The 20,208-nt window shown below is 42.1% G+C and overlaps 1 protein-coding gene and 1 pseudogene across 1 annotated transcript in view; both read right to left on the bottom strand.

Annotated features, from left to right (window-relative positions):
• The window catches only part of LOC120572279 (toll-like receptor 13), a 54,753-nt gene that overhangs the window by 12,361 nt on the left and 22,184 nt on the right, over nucleotides 1-20,208 (bottom strand). The window lies entirely within an intron of this gene.
• Nucleotides 7,205-20,208, bottom strand: part of LOC120572576 — a 32,174-nt pseudogene continuing 19,170 nt past the window's right edge.

Genomic DNA, 20,208 nt, shown 5'->3' with positions numbered 1-20,208 from the left:
GAAGCAGAGTATGAGGGCGTGCCCTGACAGTAGCTAGGTAAGGACTACTAGCCAGTCAGAAGCAGAGTATGAGGGCGTGCCCTGACAGTAGCTAGGTAAGGACTACTAGCCAGTCAGAAGCAGAGTATGAGGGCATGCCCTGACAGTAGCTAGGTAAGGACTACTAGCCAGTCAGAAGCAGAGTATGAGGGCGTGCCCTGACAGTACCTAGGTAAGGACTACTAGCCAGTCAGAAGCAGAGTATGATGGTGTGTCCTGACAGTAGCTAGGTAAGGACTACTAGCCAGTCAGAAGCAGAGTATGAGGGCATGCCCTGACAGTAGCTAGGTAAGGACTACTAGCCAGTCAGAAGCAGAGCATGAGGGCGTTCCACGCTAGCAGCTAAGCGAGCATTATAACGTGTGTTACGTAAGGGTTAATGCCCGACGAGGTGTCCATTGTCAGGTATTAATGGACTACAGCGAGGACCCCTCTGAAAAAGCTTTTAGTAGCTTATTTGGGGTTCCCCATTTCACGCGGCTTATATATGATAATTGTACCTTGTGGGATTGTGTTTGATAATACATTGATGACGTGTGAAATAAACGTGGTGAACCGGCCGATGCGAAGTGAAGGACGGTTGCACTGAAGTCGAAGTCGAAGGGCATTAACCCACTTATACCATGGTCACTTGCCAAATAACATATTTTAAAACATTAGTTTATATTTTAATTGGTTTCATAATCGAAATCGAAAGTTTTTACAAACAATAACGGTCTCCCTGGTTACACCTGACGGTTTGACTAATATCTGGAACAATCATTCCCATCCTATAAGGTTCTTATGCAATGCAAACCTTGTTCACTCCTCCAGGAAATAGGAAGGACCTTACATACGACTTGCCTCCCTTAGCAACGGGAGATATTAACAAGGGGGTAAGCTTCGCTTCAGAACTCGAACCTCCTATTGGGCCATTTTGTTGCTACCTGGCCATCCCCTCCCGTTAGCATTCCACTGACTAGCATTCATTTTGGCGCCACTTGACAGCGAATAACTTTACATCTGAAACGTTTAAAGACTCTATTTGTCCATTGTTTAGTTCTAAAGAAACACGACAATGTATAAAAGGCTCCATTACCTTGTACCTCACGTTATGGCTCCGTAGCAGACGCTTTTATAATAATAGGCTAACGATTCTGTCACATAGTAGAGGAATTACCGGAAAAGTGCTTCTAATATCCTTCACTGGTCTCCGTCCAGAGCAACGGGGTCTGTTGGTCCATTATATATATGTCAATGGATATTAATAGTCCGCTCAGCTACAAGCCAGAAAGCTAACGCTATGCTAGCAAGATCCGAAGTCAATAATATTGTTGTTGTAAGTTGGCAATCCGTAAAAATAACCTGACAGAATGTTGAACAACAAGACAAGCTAGCTATCCAGCAATGTCATTGTCCCCAAAACAATATAACGACTTTTACGAACAATTTTATCCGCGATGTGTAATGTTACTGTCGGCTGCAGCGGCGCAGCCTGAAGTGGCGACCTGAACAGCGAACGGGATGTGAGATAACGTCATTCGCTGTGAAACAAAGTCAGTTAAGAGGGGCAGTATACAGTGCCTTGCGAAAGTATTCGGCCCCCTTGAACTTTTTGACCTTTTGCCACATTTCAGGCCTCAAACATAAAGATATAAAACTGTAATTTTTTGTGAAGAATCAACAACAAGTGGGACACAATCATGAAGTGGAACGAAATTCATTGGATATTTCAAACCTTTTAAAAAAATAAAAAACTGAAATATTGGGCGTGCAAAATTATTCAGCCCCCTTAAGTTAATACTTTGTAGCGCCACCTTTTGCTGCGATTACAGCTGTAAGTCGCTTGGGGTATGTCTCTATCAGTTTTGCGCATCGAGACCGAGCCATTTTTGCCCATTCCTCCCTTCCAAAACAGCTCGAGCTCAGTGAGGTTGGATGGAGAGCGTTTGTGAACAGCAGTTTTCAGTTCTTTCCACAGATTCTCGATTGGATTCAGGTCTGGACTTTGACTTGGCCATTCTAACACCTGGATATGTTTATTTGTGAACCATTCCATTGTAGATTTTGCTTTATGTTTTGGATCATTGTCTTGTTGGAAGACAAATCTCCGTCCCAGTCTCAGGTCTTTTGCAGACTCCATCAGGTTTTCTTCCAGAATGGTCCTGTATTTGGCTCCATCCATCTTCCCATCAATTTTAACCATCTTCCCTGTCCCTGCTGAAGAAAAGCAGGCCCAAACCATGATGCTGCCACCACCATGTTTGACAGTGGGGATGGTGCGTTCAGGGTGATGAGCTGTGTTGCTTTTACGCCAAACATAACGTTTTGCATTGTTGCCAAAAGTTCGATTTGGGTTTCATCTGACCACAGCACCTTCTTCCACATGTTTGGTGTGTCTCCCAGGTGGCTTTTGGCAAACTTTAAACGACACTTTTTATGGATATCTTTAAGAAATGGCTTTCTTCTTGCCACTCTTCCATAAAGGCCAGATTTGTGCAGTATACGACTGATTGTTGTCCTATGGACAGAGTCTCCCACCTCAGCTGTAGATCTCTGCAGTTCATCCAGAGTGATCATGGGCCTCTTGACTGCATCTCTGATCAGTCTTCTCATTGTATGAGCTGAAAGTTTAGAGGGACGGCCGGGTCTTCGTAGATTTGTAGTGGTCTGATACTCCTTCCATTTCAATATTATCGCTTGCACAGTGCTCCTTGGGATGTTTAAAGCTTGGGAAATCTTTTTGTATCCAAATCCGGCTTTAAACTTCTCCACACCAGTATCTCGGACCTGCCTGGTGTGTTCCTTGTTCTTCATGATGCTCTCTGCGCTTTAAACGGACCTCTGAGACTATCACAGAGCAGGTGCATTTATACGGAGACTTGATTACACACAGCTGGATTCTATTTATCATCATTAGTCATTTAGGTCAACATTGGATCATTCAGAGATCCTCACTGAACTTCTGGAGAGAGTTTGCTGCACTGAAAGTAAAGGGGCTGAATAATTTTGCACGCCCACTTTTTCAGTTTTTTATTTGTTAAAAAAGTTTGAAATAGCCAATGAATTTCGTTCCACTTCATAATTGGGACCCACTTGTTGTTGATTCTTCACAAAAAATTACAGTTTTATATCTTTATGTTTGAGGCCTGAAATGTGGCAAAAGGTCGAAACGTTCAAGGGGGCCGAATACTTTCGCAAGGCACTGTAACTTACTTCTTATAGCATGTGTTAGCGCCATCCTGTGGTGTTGAGAGGACGAGGCACTGAAGCAGCACACAGTGTTCAAATTAACAGATTCACATTTCCTTTTTGTTTTAATGTAGCAGATTAATTTAGAACAGTAAACAGTCAGTTTCACCAGAACTCCTTTAGTAGGTGTCCTACATCACTTTTTTCTATCCAGTAGAATTTGACGAAAATCTTTCAAACTGACCCTTTGTCGATCTGAAATGAAGTTCTACTAGTTCGTATTCCGAACTGGCCGCCATTACTGTCGTTTAAAAATTCGGTAGTAGCCAGACCCACGTCATGCATTCGTCCAATCAGCTGCCGGTCAAGGGCGTGGAGCATCAACCATGGATGTATTACGTTGCGACACCAAACTTCAGTCGTGTTGCCAAAGTGGAACTGCACGGTGATAATCCAATCTATTTCCACGCGAGCCACGAGGCATTCAGACAGACAGACAGGCAGGCAGCGATAGTATCCAGTCAATTTTTAATATGCTATTTGTGACCGTTTAAACATTGTTTTTCATGCCTGGTTCTGAAAGAAACCCCTGATTGGGTTGTCCGTGGGACTTCCAGGTGTCATCAGAGCTCGCCGTATGTTCTGCCAGAAGACTCCCGTGTGTTGACCGGCTTGCGGCCAGCTCAGGTAGGTGCGTCTCTTCACCAGACTCCTCATTCGGTAGTACAGAGACAGCTCGCGGGCAGGGATGTCCTCCATAAACAGCAGGATCAGCACATCGTCCTGCTCGTCAAACAGACGGTAGCTGCAGAGACACCAAAACACACGACATAAGCTCCAAGTAGTTTGGGAACAAGATAAGGTATGAGCTCTTTTTTTTGTTATTGGCTCTCTGCTAGACCGCGCTCACAACGGAGGGCTGTACGTCACGTCATGAGAACTGGCGCGTTGAATCGGCCGTCCGGTGGCTACAAGGGATACAGCTACGGAGCAGCTACAGTTTAGGCACCAAAACGACAGTTAAGTTTAGGCAGCAAAACAGCTAAGTTTAGGCAGCAAAACGACAGTCAAGTTTGGCAGCAAAACGACAATTAATCATCATCATCAACTTTTTATTCCAGACTCAAGGTCCACTCAAAAGACAGACATGACATACAACATACCTTAAAAAGTAATAGTAAAATATACAACGAAATAAAACCCAGAAGAATCAACAATACTACATTTCTGTAAAAGACACTTAGAACAGTGTTTTCATAGTGATGATTGGTATCGTACGGCACTAAACCTAGGATTTACTAATAGCATAACAATGCTATTTTGGGAGACTTTCAGGCGACAAATGAATTTGTAGATGAGACTCCTCAACAATGCCTGGAAGGTGCTGACCCCTGCTTTACAGAACAGCTCACTTGCACTAGAGCACCTGGGTTTGTTCAGCAGTATCCTCATACAGTCATTATAGGCAACCTTGAGCTTCTGCATGCTTGCCTTTTTGAACTTAGTCCATAAGGGAGCAGTATACAGAGGAGTGCAATAAGCTTTAAACAGACTCATTTTGACATCATCCGTGCACATGTGGAATTTTCTTACCAACATGTTAGCTTGGGCATATAATATGCGCCGCTGCCTGAGTATATCCTCATCATCAGATAACTGATCTGTAATGTAGTGACCCAGATATTTAATTGTATTACAGACACTCATCACTTGTCCTGACAGATAAAAGTCTGGAAAACAAATGTCTTTGTCCACTTTTGTCCTACATATCAAGACAGCACTCTTTTTACCATTATACAACACATCATATTTCACTCCATATTCAGAGCAGATATTCAATAGCAGCTGAAAACCAGCACTGCTGGGAGAGAAAATGGCCAAATCATCAGCATACATGAGGTGATTTACCAAGGTGTTACCAATTATACAGCCTGTTTTACATCTTGTCAATTGGTTGGATAACTCATCCATGTACACGTACAAGAGTGCTGGTGAGAGTAGCCCCCCCTGACTAACCCCATTACTTACCCCAAAGGAGGCGGAGACAGTATTACCCCATTTAACCTGCATACTCTTTAAGTTTAGACTCCAAAACAATTAAGTTTAGGCAGCAAAATGACAGTTAAGTTTAGGCAGCAAAATGACAGTTAAGTTTAGGCAGCAAAAGGCTCCAAAATTATTCTTAAGTTTAGGCTCTGGTCTCGGTATCAGAACATCTCTAGTATTTATGAGGAGAAGAGTGCGTGCCGGTGTGCGCCGCAAGGTATAATAAATCCGAATTTTGTTTTTGCGTACGAAAATTCTGACTTTTTGGCGCACAATTCAGAATAGAATCTACGCACAGTTTTATAAATGAGACCCAAGGTCAGAAAGAAAGAAACAAGGACAGAAAGGATGAGAGAGAGAAACAACGGCAGAAATAAATAAGGAAGTACTTTGACTCAACTCACTTTTATTTATAGACTTTTCATGCAGCCCAAAGTGTTCACACGAACAAAATGAAAACAACAAACTTAAACATGCGAGAAAAAAAAAATTACAACAAAAAGACAAAAAATGTTAAGAAGAATAGTAATAAACTGAATAAAATGAACACCAGGGTTTAAATGATTAACACTCCATCACTCACACAGTTAATGTTTAATTCCTCTCGGGGAAATTAGAAAGATATAAAAATAACAGAGGGAGAAACTAACAAAGAAAGAAAGTAGGATAGACATTATGAAACAAAGAAAGAAAAATTTTGAAACCTCTCTCTCTCTCTCAATTTCATGTTGCTTGATTGGCATGGCACTAAATACATCTGTGTTGCCAAAGTGAAAGAACAAACATATATACATACATATAAAAAACAACAAGGAGTAAATACATCTGATATAATAATACAAGTAAACAGGATAATTATGATATAAATGCAGATTCTAACAAATTCTGTGCATGTCCCTCAAAGGGTTGAAACATTAATATAAAAAAGAATACAAATAAATAAAAGAATAGAGAAATAAAAATTATAATATATAATTCTCTATTTATTTTGCCTCTCTCTCTGTCTCTCTGTCTCTCTCTCTCTCTTTCTCTCTCTCCCTCTCTCTATCTCTCTCTCACTCTCTGTCTCTCTCTGTCTCTCTCTCTGTCTCTCTCTCTCTCACTCTCTGTCTCTCTCTCTCACTCTCTGTCTCTCTCTGTCTCTCTCTCTGTCTCTCTCCCTCTCTCTCTTTCTCTCTTTGTCTCTTTGTCTCTCTCTCCCTCTCTCTCTATGTTTCTGTCTCTCTCTCTCTGTCTCTCTTTCTGTCTCTCTCTCTTTAACCCCCACCGACACAAACAGCCCTCAGGTGTCCCTGACAGACAGCTATAGTATCCATGGTAACCGGCCATGTGCTTTGTGAATGAAATGAGACTTTGGGCCCTATTTTAACAATCTGAAACGCAAGTATCAAACACCAAACGTAAGTAGCTTTGTGGGCGGATCGCAGGCGCTGTTGCTATATACTGGCGGGATAAATGAGTGTTGCGCCTGACGCAAATCTAAAATGGGTTGGTCTAGTAGCTACTAGGTAGCTACATTACTCATACGTGTGGTTTGGGCAAAATGTGCATTAAAACAATCAGATATCATATTCATATTAAATACTACTATTAAAAACTGTCTATTTAAATTTGAATGTATGAATACTATTCAAACAATAAAAGTAGCCCGATGAAGTTCCCTGAATGAAAATTCAATGTCATTGCATCTACTCATAACAGATCTTTTCAAACTTCTGAAAAACTTGTGCCCTATTTTCCACCGGAAAGCGTGCATGGAGCGGCTTTCCGATCCTCTAAACATACGTGTCAGATAAACCCTCCAACTCCATTTTACCCCCCCAGGACTAACAAATTAGAGTGGTGATCAGTCCGCATTTTTCTGTCCGAGCCCGGCCCGCGTCCGACAGGCATTAAGATATTTATGTCCGAGCCTGACCCAGTTAAAATCTTGTTTTTTTTCCTCATACTAATGACACATGTACGTTTGCATCAGAGCACACAGGGCAACAAGCACACGTTAACTTAGGCGTGCACCTACATGAAAAGCTTTTTTAAATTTAAAATGTTCAATGTTTTATCGCACTGATGTGACCGAGCCGACCTGAACCCGAACATCATTTCTAAATATCTGTTCGAAACCGGACCCGCCCGTCGGGTCCTTGGTTCGGGTATCCATCCCATATATCAAATTACCTTTTACAGGTAAGAAGAGACAATTTAAATCCCTTTTGAAATATGCTATTTGTGACCGTTTAAACAAAAAACTGTTTGTTTTTCATTCCTGGTTCTGAAAGAAACCCCTGGTAGGTTTGTCTGTGGGACTTCCAGGTGTCATCAGAGCTCTCCGTATGTTCTGCCAGAAGACTCCTGTGTGTTGACCGGCTTGCGGCCAGCTCAGGTAGGTGCGTCTCTTCACCAGACTCCTCATTCGGTAGTACAGAGACAGCTCGCGGGCAGGGATGTCCTCCATAAACAGCAGGATCAGCACATCGTCCTGCTCGTCAAACAGACGGTAGCTGCAGACACCAAAACACACGACATAAGCTCCAATTAGTTTGGGAACAAGATAAGGTATAAGCTCTTTTTTTTTTTATTGGCTCTCTGCTAGACCGCGCTCACAACGGAGGGCTGTACGTCACGTCATTAGAACTGGCGCGTTGAATCGGCCGTCCTGTGACTACAAGGGATACAGCTACGGCACAGCTACAGTTTAGGCACCAAACCAATTAGTTAAGTTTAGGCTCCAAAACACTTAGTTAAGTTTAGGCACCAAAACGACAGTTAAGTTTAGGCAGCAAAATGACAGTTAAAGGTGCTGTAGGTAGGATTTTGAAGATCCAGGATTTAGCCAAAGAACTTGAACATGAACAACTTCTCAGTCCCTCCCCCTTTCCGCTAAAGCCCAAAACGGTCTCCTAAGCCCCTCTCCCCACAAGGGAGAATGAATGTGTGTGCCTGAGCAGTGATTGACACACAGTTAGACACCCACCCCTGGCCCTGATTGGTGCATCTGAACAGGGAGCGTGGTTGTTTGCAAATCACACTACAGGCTGTAGGTGCTGGATTTGTTTTTTAAATTACCTGCTTCATGTAATTCTACTGCAACATAGGGTCAATTTCAGCAAATATGAAAGAAAGTTAGTTTTTTAAGTTTAACCTACTGCATCTTTAAGTTTAGGCTCCAAAACGGCGCTGCCTACCTGGCCATCTGGATCTCTCTGGAGCACCACTCGCTCTGCAGGTAGTGTCGGCTGATCACACAGATGGTCTTCCTGCTGCCGTAGATGGCGTCTGTAATGTTTTCTACGATGGGCTTACCTGTGAAAACAACAGCCGCTTTTAGACTAGCAAGGCACCTCAGAAATTAAATTAAAAAAGGCTTTTTTCCACTAGGAGCTGCTCCGACAAACTGCCTAGTAACTTTTTCTATGTGGCTCTAAGCTGAATAATGAAAGGACTAATTTAATTAATTTAATCATGTCTAAAAAAAGCTTACGAAATTGACGAGGTGAAACCTTCACAAAAACAAATCAATTGAGAACAGAGAGTTGTTTTCACCCCGTCGGTGGGTGTGGCTTTCAGAGTATGACGTGATGAGCTTTGTCTCTATAGAGCGAGAACGCTGTAACCGGTAGCGAACCAGGCTGCGATGTAACCCTTTAGGACAAATTAACCCCCCCCCCCGTTAAATGCACTCTGTCTCTTTTCACAACCAATTTACACAAAACCAATACACATTAGTCACTCAGAAAGCAATGCATGGAAGGCTGAATTCCGGGAAAGAGACTTCAGATACAGTATTAGGAGAACACTAAGGTCTTAATAAAAGCATCCAAAGAGCACCATGTCATGGGACCTTTAAATCGAAGTGGAAAAACCAAATGTTAAATCGAAATGGAAAAGCCAAATGTTAAATTCAAAAGATAAATAATTTTACATTTCAACTTTGTTTCCTTTTTCTTTTTTAAATTCAATTATGACATGACTTTTCCTAGTAGCGTAGTAAAATAATATTTTTAAATTGATCTTGCTTTGTTTTCTCTTTGGACTTTCAATTTGACATCTGAATAAATAGATCCTCCATATAATGCACTCTGTCTCTATTCTGGACCAATTTCAAAACAATGTTTTCAAATTAGTCACTCAGACAGCAATGCGTGGAAAAAAGTAGGGTACAGAGGCCTGTACTACGAAGCAAGATCAACATCTCTTTCAGTTATCCGGCTTCACCTAACCTAACAACCAGCATCTTTTTTCAACGCAATGTTATATATAAGAAGAGCAAATTATTATTCAAAAAGAAAAAAAATTTTTTAGGGAAAACGCAATTCAGTTGCTGCTTCCTAAAACAGGAAGGAAAGCTGGCAAAAAAAAAAAATAGCCGACGCTGTAGATGTTTAAATCACAACGCTTATTACTTCCCCATCAGTCAAGACCAAGATCTGACCATAATTACACTTGTGCTTTCCATAAACTGTCGTTGCTTTAGCCTATTATTTCAGTTGCAACCCTGGCAGTGGGAAGCGATCGTGAGAGCAAATAAAAAATATAAAAACATAATTCAAACCGATGTGTGCATTGGCGACACATGGCTCAAGAAGCCGATATGTAATTCCCTCCCATTAAAATATATATATATTTCATCAGAATACCCATTAGGGAATGTTAACGGGGTTATCGGTCTCTAAATGTTTTAACTTTTGAGCGCCCCCTCTCTCTCTCTCTCTCTCTCTCTCTCTCTCTCTCTCTGCACCGAGCTCCACCTGATCTTCTTTAAGAACGGTGACGCCATTATCAATCGAGTATTGATTGGTCAGTAGGCGGTGCTTTTACACCGGTTGATCTCTGATCTCCAACTTAACCTGCTCCCGACCAGGTTAGGCGTTCAGCATGAGTTACCACGGCGATTGAACCCGATAACAACTGATCCACCTTCGTGATACAGAAAATCCTGGGTTGAACCTGAAGTTAGCTCGCTAACGCCAAATCCTGCTTCGTAGTACAGGCCTCAGGTTGAGAAAAACAAAAATGAAATCACCCTTTAAATACATACAGACCTGGTTCGAAATCTCTGTGGTGCAGACAGAGTCTCCATCCTTGCTCCCCCTCCAGCACTGGAAGCATCTTTTCATAGACCCAGGCTTCATCGTAAACGTTGTAGGAGACAAAAGCATCGTAGTGGTGAGGAGAGCCCTTCCTTCCCCTCCTCTTATTGTAGACGAAGGCCAGAAAGAGGTAGTAGGCGTAGGCCAGGTGCCACCTCAGGAAATGGTAAATGAAGGATGCGAGGAGAGTAAACAGAACCAGACAAATGCTGAATATGAAGCAGAAGAAGCCAGGGTCTATCCAACAGGAGCTAGTGTCAAAGTCCAGAAACTTGTTCCCCTTTTGGCTCACAGGAAAGGCACAAGTATACTGGTGGCCATTAACTACCTGCGTCTGGTTGTTGCTTTGCACCCATTGGTTGAAGCCAATGTTGGAGCATTCACACGTTAAAGGGTTGTTATTCAGGTCCAGGTACGTCAAAGCAGGGAGGCATTGGAGGGCCGTTTCGTTGATGACCGACAACTCATTCCCGTTGAGTTTTAGCCATCTGAGGGTCAGCAGGTTCGCCCCGCCGAGGAAATCCAAATATCTCAATTTATTGTTGGAGAGATCGAGTTTCTGCAAGTTTGGAATTTGCCAGAACAGTTCAGGGGTTAAATGTGACAGATCGCTGTTTATTACCTCAAGAACCTTCAGTTGGGGAGTGTGTTTAAATGTGTCTGGGTGCAACGACTTCTTGAAGAAATTGTCAGAAGTTAAGATCTCTAAAGATTTAAGGCCCTTGAGCAGATCTTGTGAAATGTCGGGAACAAATAATGTGTCGTAAACTTTGAGTATAAGCTTCTTCAAGTTAGGTAAATTTGAGAAAGGTGAATAATCATTTTGTTGAGAACTTCTCAGTTTCCATCTATAATGTAATGTCAGATTCTCTAACTGTGCGAGTCCTATGAACATCTCTTTTGTGTAATTTCTGGGTGTAATACTAAGAGTTTGAAGATTATCGAGTCCTTGGAAAGCGCCTTTATACACATCGTAATATACATGTTCTAAATACAAAGAACGGAGGGAGGCCAGGTTGCTAAAGTCTTCTGGCATGATCTGTGTGAGACCATTATTTTGTAAATTCAAAGATTCTAGTTTCTGCAAGCCAAGCTTGAAAGTATTGTAAAAAGTAAAAACAGCATTTTCTTCAATATTAAGTTCTTTCAAATCATTCAAGTTTTGAAAAACACATCCTTTAATTTTTGAAATGAGATTGTGATGGAGATTAAGTGTTGTTAATCTTGTCAAATTCAGGAAAGCGTTGCAGTCGAGTTCAGCGATGTAGTTGGAGCTCAGATCCAAGGTTTCCAGTGTGGAGAGTCCTCTGAGTGCGAGGGGCACTTTGGACAGTTGGTTATTGCCCAAATCCAGATGCCTGAGCTGTGAATTCGATCTGAGTGAATGCTCTGTCATCTCGGACAGCTTGTTAGAAGATAAACTGAGGTCAGTGACCTGAGAACAAGACTGCAGCAGGTTGTTGTCTACACTGACAATTTGTTTAGACCCTAAATCAAGAGTTCTTAGAGAAGGAATTTGGCAGGCGACGTCTATGAGACCTTCATCTATCCTCGCCTTCATCGACGTCAGAAAAAGTTTTTGTAGCGAGTCAGTGGTCTGCAGCACCGCACGGTACGTCTCAAAGCTAATATAAGTTCCACCTAGGGCCAAACTAGTTAGGTTTCTCAGAAAGGTCTTGTTTGATACGTCCCATTCAATGTCGCTGCTACACCCACTCAACTCGAGAAACCACAAATGAGGAAAGACGTCTTTTGTAAGACTGAACTTTTTCAGAGGGTTAAAATTCAGCGACAGGGACTTTATGTTTGAGAAGTTTAAAGGCAGGTCATCTGATTGAAAAGATGTGAACTTGTTGTTCCCAAGTAACAAGTCATTTAGAGTTGGTAGTTTAAAGATGGCAGCAACATCTGTGATTTGTTGTAGGTAATTATAGCCCAGATCTAATTCCTCTAAGCTGACCAGGGACTGAAAGGCCACAGGGGAGATATAACTGATACGGTTACTCTGCAGAGATAGCGAGACAAGTTCGGACAGTCCTTGAAACATGTTGTCTGTCACTTTTGTAAGATTATTGCTGGACAGGAAGAGGAGCTTTAACTTCTCCAAGTCTGCAAAAGCTCCATCATCAATGTGCGAAATCAAATTAAATTCCAAATCTGCACAGGTGAGCTTTGGTAAATGTTTTAAATCTGTCCCGGTGATCTTTGAAATGCGGTTTGAGCAGAGATCCAGTATCGTTGCATTTCTGGGAATGTCGTCGGGAATAGCAGTGAGGCTGCGCTGTTCACATGTAACCAACATCTTATTTGCATCTTCAGAGTAGTCAATCGTGCAGTTTTTCAGTGAAAAAGCCAGTGAGGGGTTGTAATGAAGCAGGAAAGACAGAAGAGGAACAAGGAACAGAGGCCCACTTCCTTTATATTGCATGATGGTCTTTGGGATCTAACTCTGAGGTGGAGAAGTTTTTCTTTCAACGCTGCACATCTGAGGAGGATGAAAGAAGAAAGCTTTACTCTACGGTGCATTTTGAACATTTTAAAATGAACATTTCTCCACTAAATGTTTGGTCTTTTTTTTCTTTGACATTTTTCTTTTGAGTATTTAATTTCTTCTATAAAAGATAACATTTGTTTTTGGGTTGTAAACGTTTTATACAGTATATGTGTGAATCCGGAGCATAAGCGTTGCCTCTGTATAAAGCACATGGTTCAGCAAATTTTGACCCTCCACAATGAGGGGATGTCCTGCAAGATAAAAAAAGACATCCTGAAGAACAATGATTCATTGCTGTGCACCGTGGTAGCCACGCTAACGGCCATGTTAGCTGAGCACAAGGCCTCGCTTCTAACTGAGATCAAGTCTTTCCATGCCGAATTCAACACGGCATTTTCCAAACTTGAGGCAAGACTAGGCAATATCTAGACTACTATATTGGACCACCAACAGCATCTTTCATCATTGGATACATTTGCTAACACCACGAGCCGGACATGAAAACTGTGGAGGCTAAGCTAGCTAACTCCTAGCTGATGTTCTTGGCGAACAAATGCAGGACTCAGCCCCGGAACTGGAAAGAGCTCACCGAACGTTAGCCCCGAGACCGGGCCCCGATGAGAGGCCTCGAGCTGTCGTGTTGCGGTTCCACAGATTCCAGACCCGGGAGTTGGTTTTACGTGAGGCTCGAAAGTTTCGGGGCAAGCTCACAGAACTATTCTCCCGTGGTTGTCCAGCAACACTCCGCATACCGAGATGTGTTGAAACAACTCTACAACCTGGGCCTCAGACCCATACTGTACTACCCGGCCAAGTTGTTAATTAGTATAAGAGACGGACTGAAAACGGCTCACTTCCCCTTAGGCCTCCCAGGACTTCATCTCCTCTCAGCACCGACACAGTTCGGGACCCACGGAGGACTGATCTCGCCTGGCAACATAGCAGCATAGTTTCTTCCTCGTCTATTCCGTCTGCTAGCAAACAACTGAACGATGCCTGGCTGCAATGTGCTGATATTCACTACCAACAATGTAAAGACCCCAGAACTTAAGTTTTTATTATGTTTTGACCTAAAAAACAGAGATTTTATGAAGACGAGTGGAAACAGATGTGAGAAATCAGCATGGGGAGACTGTAGGGTTGGGTACCGTTTGGATTTTTACGATTCCGATGCCGAACCGGTACTTTTAAAACGATTCTGATTCCTAAACGATTCCTAAACCGATTCTTGAAAAACTGAAAAATGACATAAAAGAAAGGCTTTTTATGGATTTTTTTTTTTTTATTGAAAATGATTTAAATTTAACAATATATTAATGTTTTAAAGTACTTAAATATGTAATAAGTAAACCTAAGTCACCTAACACACAGCTACAATAATTTAACAAATAACAGTTACACTATTAACAAGTAACAACAAAATAAATGTTGAGTTGGTATGTCAACCAGCTTCCATCTTTAGCCGTTCTTTTGCAGAAAAGTGACCATATTTGCCTTCTCTGGCAAGATAGGACACCTCTCCTGACTTATGGCATGTCCTGCACAGGAGAAAACTCTCTCAGACGGTGTCCAAGAGGTCTGTACACACACAGGTATGAGTTTGAAAGGACAGACAATTTGGGGAGGCTGTCTCGCCTCCCCCACCACCAGGCTACAGGGTCTTGTCCTGAACGATAGACTAGCAGAGCAAGTGTAATATGTTTACTAGCGATCACGTGCAGTCAGTGAATGGTTAATATGCTTTCACGTCCGTTTTGGTGAGCCCAGAGGGAAAATATGCCATTTTAAAAGTAGTCATTTACTGTAGCTAACGGTAGACTACAGAGAAAGTGGGATATTTTTACGTCCGTTTCAGAGCGTGTACAAAAAGGCGTCTATCAGCAGTGATTGTAGAGTGCATGTCGGGGGAATAGCGCGGACACGCGCTTCACACCGCGAGCGGGCACGTGCGCCACTCGGCAGAAAAGGGAGAAAGAAAAAAAGAGGCTGCCGCTGTCCGGAGCGACAGAGGGAAAATATTTCAGTCGGAACCGAAATGAGGAACCAAAATTGGCGTTCTAATCCGGTCCGAATACTACCGTTTGCGTAGGAACCGGTACCATAGTGGAACCGGGTTTCTGGACCCAACCCTAGGATCCCACAGCATCATCACACTAACCCAACTTATGTCCAACATTACCTGTGTTAGCTTAACTTACAGATATATACAGTACAGGCCAAAAGTTTGGACACACCTTCTCGTTCAATGTGTTTCTTTATTTTCATGACTATTTACATTGTAGATTCTCACTGAAGGCATCAAAACTATGAATGAACACATATGGAATTATGTACTTAACAAAAAAGTGTGAAATAACTGAAAACATGTCTTATATTTTAGATTCCTCAAAGTAGCCACCCTTTGCTTTTTTTGATAACTCTGCAAACCCTTGGTGTTCTCTCAATGAGCTTCATGAGGTAGTCACCTGAAATGGTTTTACCTTCACAGGTGTGCTTTGTCAGGGTTAATTAGTGGAAGTTTTTCCCTTGGAACTTGTTTTGGTGGAACATGTGTACGTTCAAAAGTAGTTTTAGTTGTGCAACAGAAAACTCAGATTGGACCAATATTCTAGCTAGCTGTCTGGATTTACCCTGCAGAGATCTGAGGAACAGTTAACCATAGTCCTCAGAAATCAGACGGAGGTTAGAACGCCAACACCAAGGAAGCCCAAGGTAACGGATATCCGGCCTAAATGAGTGAAATCTGGCAGATTTTCCAGCGGTAACACAGCAAATGCCGTTTTTCCTTGTATTTTTTTTAATATGTTAGGTCTATATATGTTTGTGTTATGCTGTGAATGTGAAAATGAACTGCTACCTCCTCTGTCAGCTCTAGCCACTGAACAGAAATATTCAGAGAAATCAGGCCAGTCACAAAAGCTGGTCAGTCTGACATCATGTTGCCTGAGCTCATTACTATTCATTAGCTCGCCCAGTTGGGCTGGGTAAAGGATTCTGACAGCCAGGCTCTCGTTGGCTAGCTGTTAGCCAATCAGATTCAAACAGCTTAGCTCGTTGAATATTAATGAGAACTGGCAGAAATCGAGCCGAGTCTTCCTGCAGGCTTTCTATACCACGCTAGAATGGCTTGAAACAAGGTAACCAAGGCATTTTTTTCCACAAACAATGTTACAGAGTCCATGGTAGACCTACAGACATCACCACAAAGTAATGAAATACGTGTGGCAGGGCACCTTTAATAATCCCCAAATTGGTCGAGTCGGAACACGAGAACAAAAGGGTTCTAGGGGGCGCCTGGTGAGCTCACCTGGTAGAGCGGGCGCCCATATTGAGGTTTGCTCCTCGACGCAGTGGTCGCAGGTTCGACTCTGATCTGTGGCCCTTTGCTGCCTGTCATTCCCCCTCTCTCTCTCCCCTTTCAAGTCTAAGCTGTCCTATACAAATAAAGCCCTAAAATGCCAAACAAAAAAAAAACCTCTCTCAGAGATCTGAGGAGCAGTTAACCATAGTCCTCAGAAATCAGACGGAGGTTAGAACGCCAACAAGGTAACGGCTATCTGGCCTAAATGAGTGAAATCTGGCGGATTTTCCAACGGTAACAGAGCAAATTCTGGAAGTAGAAAGTTGTGGATATAGACTAGGCTGAAAGTGACTTTTGGATATTTGACTTATTAACAAAATGCTTAAGGCAAATGTAACGTCAGACATAACGTTAGTTTAGTATCAGGATCCCACAGTCTTCCCATATTCGCTGCTGATTCCTCACATATGTATCCACTTTTGTCTTCATAAAAGCTTAGTTTTTCAGGTCAGCAGCCATAGGCAGCGCTAGGCTATCTTTTCTAGGAACGTTATGTTCTAGGAACTGCAAGAAACTCTCATGTCAGAAAGCGGCTAATGTCTCAATGCCCCCCCCATGGTTGCTCCCATGGTTAGGGTCAATTAGATGATAAATGCACAGGAAAAGGACTGATTGCACTTTTGAAGAATCAAAGACAATAAACTCGGTACTTGTACTTACACAGTAATATCTTTTTGTTGATACTGTTTATATCTTAGCTCATTCAGAGCTTCCCCTTCCTGTTATACTCTTAAATTTAAGGTTTTCTTTTTACTTCTGCTTAGATGCTAAACTCCATTTTGTGGTCTCGGTACTATATACAAATAAAGCTGAATCTAATCTAACTCGCGAACAACATGAAACAACGGTTGAATGAACAAAGGAAAACCAGAAAAAGAAAGAAAAGTATATCTATTGAAATTATTGAAAGAAGTGAGATTTCTTACAAAGTATCGGGCAGAGTGAGGGTCAGTCCATCCTCCGTCAAAGACGATTTTGTTCTGTTCAGTTTCAGTTCAGTTTTAACAGTGTACCCACATCCTGAGCTAAAAGAACAAAGGAAATAGTGACGACCAACAATCACAGGTTGTACTTATCACAAAATAAACCCAATGCAGAGTAGCTCTTTGTTTGTTTCACATGCAGGAAAGTTCATGAAGCTCCATCCCACCTGGAGCATCCAAACACATATGTTAGGATCAGCGATTGGCGTAAACCGAGCCTTGGTTATCCTGCTCGCAAAATTACGAAGCCCGCCCAGAGAATTTGGCCTGCAAAAAACAAGCGAAGCATGGCAGTTGGTCAAGGCCACACTCCCACCCTCCACCTTGCCCCCCCCCCCTCTCCTCCTCAATAGCATTTAAAGCTCCAGACACAGAAATGGCACAACCTAAGTAAAGCTCATTGTGGGACTGGCTCTAGTGGCTGTAATTCTGCACCAAGGCTTTGAAATTTCGGGAAAGAGACTTCAGATATAGTATTAGGCCTATATAAAAGAGGCCTATATAAAAGAGGCCTATATAAAAGAGGCCTATATAAAAGCCTATATAAAATGACTCACCCAGCGTCTCTCCTTGAACCTCCGCTGCTGTGTGGCAAGCCTCTCCAGGATTGGCGGATACTGGCTTGGTTTGGAGTTCAGCAATTTTGCCACAGTCTGGTCAAACTGGGCCACTTTCTCCGAAAACAAACGTCTCTCAGCTGGGTCCATGTTTGGTCAGATTGTTCTGTTACGATGCAGAGAATTTGAGGACCCAAAAGCAAAGAGCAGGGGGGAGTGGGTTGAGCTGGGGGGGTCTATTTCATACGGGAAGTAAAACAAGACAAGACAGAAAATAGACTCAAAATAAAACAGGAAACAGAAACATACACCATCATAACAACTTTGACTCAACTCACTTTTATTTATAGACCTTTCATGCAGCCCAAAGTGTTCACACAACAAAATGAAAACAGATGAAAACTAAACATGTTAAAAATTACAATAAAACTAGAATATAAATGTCAAGAATAATAAACTGAATAAAATGAACACCAGGGTTTCAACACTCTCTCTGTCTCTCTCTTTCTCTCTCTCTCTCTCTCTCTCTCTCTCTCTCTCTCTCTCTCTCTCTCTCTGTTTCCCTCTCTCTCTTTCTCTCCCTCACTCTCTCTCTCTCTCTCTCTCTCTCTGTCTCTCTTTCTCTCTCTCTCTCTGTCTCTCTTTCTCTCACTCTCTCTCTTTCTCTCTTCTCTCTTTCTCTTTCTCTTTCTCTTTCTCTCTCTCTCTCTCTCTCTCTCTCTCTCTCTCTCTCTCTAACCCCCACCTACACAAACAGCCCTAAGGTGGCCCTGACAGACAGCTGTAGTATCCATGGTAACTGGCCATGTGCTTTGTGTATGAAATGAGACTAAATGTCGTTCAGAAAACCCCTCGACATGTGACCAGGGGTCAGATTTATAAAACTGTGTGTATGCACACTCTCAGACGCTCGGGAATTGCTGCCAATTGAATTAAATTTCGGTCTGTTGTCGCACAATGTAGGGAAATTACGACACTCGGGGACAGCTTCGATATACAAGACGTAGGCCTATATAATAAGATTAAACAGAACTATATATTATATCCAAACAAGCCTTCGTGATGAAGTTGAAGATTATATATAATATTTATTTAAAAAAAAACACTTAGCTGTCTGACATTTCCCTCTAGAAACAGCCGGTTTCACCCAGAGTGGCGAGGACCTGTATTTGGACCGGGATGGCACGGTTCCGGCGCGTTGCCCTCTCTACTGGACCTAATTCAGTACATAGATCCAAGAGCGCAGCTATATTACTATTACAGCTATATTAGGGAATTTAAATCAGCATATTAGCCAGTCATCGTCATGGTCCCTGAAGTCTCTTTTTCTCCTGATTCTTCCATTAGCGTAGTCCTCCTGCAGGGCCAGCAGTGCCATCATGCAGCATTACGCACGGGTCACCACAGTATTTATATGTTTAGCCTACAACAATTTGTGATTGTTAACACCTTGCTAAAGCACAGCATCAACTAGTGGTATCCCCCACCCCGAGATACAATTTGAAATCGAAATGTAATAGGCAAACACACTTTTCTTCATGCAGGTTTTGTTATGAACAGTATTAAAGTTTGGACCGATAACGAGGACATTAAGGATAACGATTGCGCGTGAGCTTAACGGCTGTATTTCCAGACTTTGACATTTGATGATATATGCACAGTTTCAAAGACAGATATTTAGTTATGTATACTGTGTTCTGCAGTTATCTAATGGTAGGGTATTTGATGCTATCCTGTATTCCAGGGGTGTCAAACTCATTTTCACTAAGGGCCACACTGGAAAAAGAGAATGACACCAAGGGCCAGACATGTAGAGAGTTTATTGACATGCTTTTGTTACTGCATGTCACTTTTTCTTTTTACATTTTGGTAGCTTTTTTCCTCATTTTTGTTGTTTTTTTTCCGACTTTTTTGTGTCTTTCTCAGACATTATCACCTTTTTGTAAATTTGTTGCTTTTTCCGTCATTTTTGTACACTTTTTGTCGCATTTTTGTTCAAATGAAGCCCTACAAAAGTCATAAAAAGAGTTCCTTAGCCATCATAGAATTTAGAAAATCAAGCAAAACAATGATAATTTTGTTTTTTAACAATAACCTGTTCACAGCCTGAATATGAAAACTCTCTCTCTGCTTCTGGGGGAATTCTGAGTCTCAGAGGCCAAAACTTATTGTGAACCCAAATTGATATGCGGGCCGGCTCTAAATCTGCAAGGGGCCGGATTTGGCCCGCGGGCCTTGAGTTTGACACGTGCTGTATTCCATGCAGTCGGGCCATCTCCTCCTCCTGCGCTCCATAACGGACAATGTGACGGTGAGACAGCGCCAATTAAATATTAAGAACGAGTTTCGTTTTGTGATTTGAGTTTGAGGTTTTTATGGAACAATTATCACTCAGTATAAGCGCAAATAACACTGCTGGATTTAATCTTCATGATACGGGTATGGATATGGATAATGTGCGTGAGGCATT

Source organism: Perca fluviatilis, chromosome 14, assembly GCF_010015445.1.
Source record: "Perca fluviatilis chromosome 14, GENO_Pfluv_1.0, whole genome shotgun sequence".
Taxonomy (NCBI): Eukaryota; Metazoa; Chordata; class Actinopteri; order Perciformes; family Percidae; genus Perca; species Perca fluviatilis.
The sequence above is the reverse complement of the archived record's forward strand: the minus strand, read 5'-3'. Positions and strand labels throughout refer to the sequence as shown.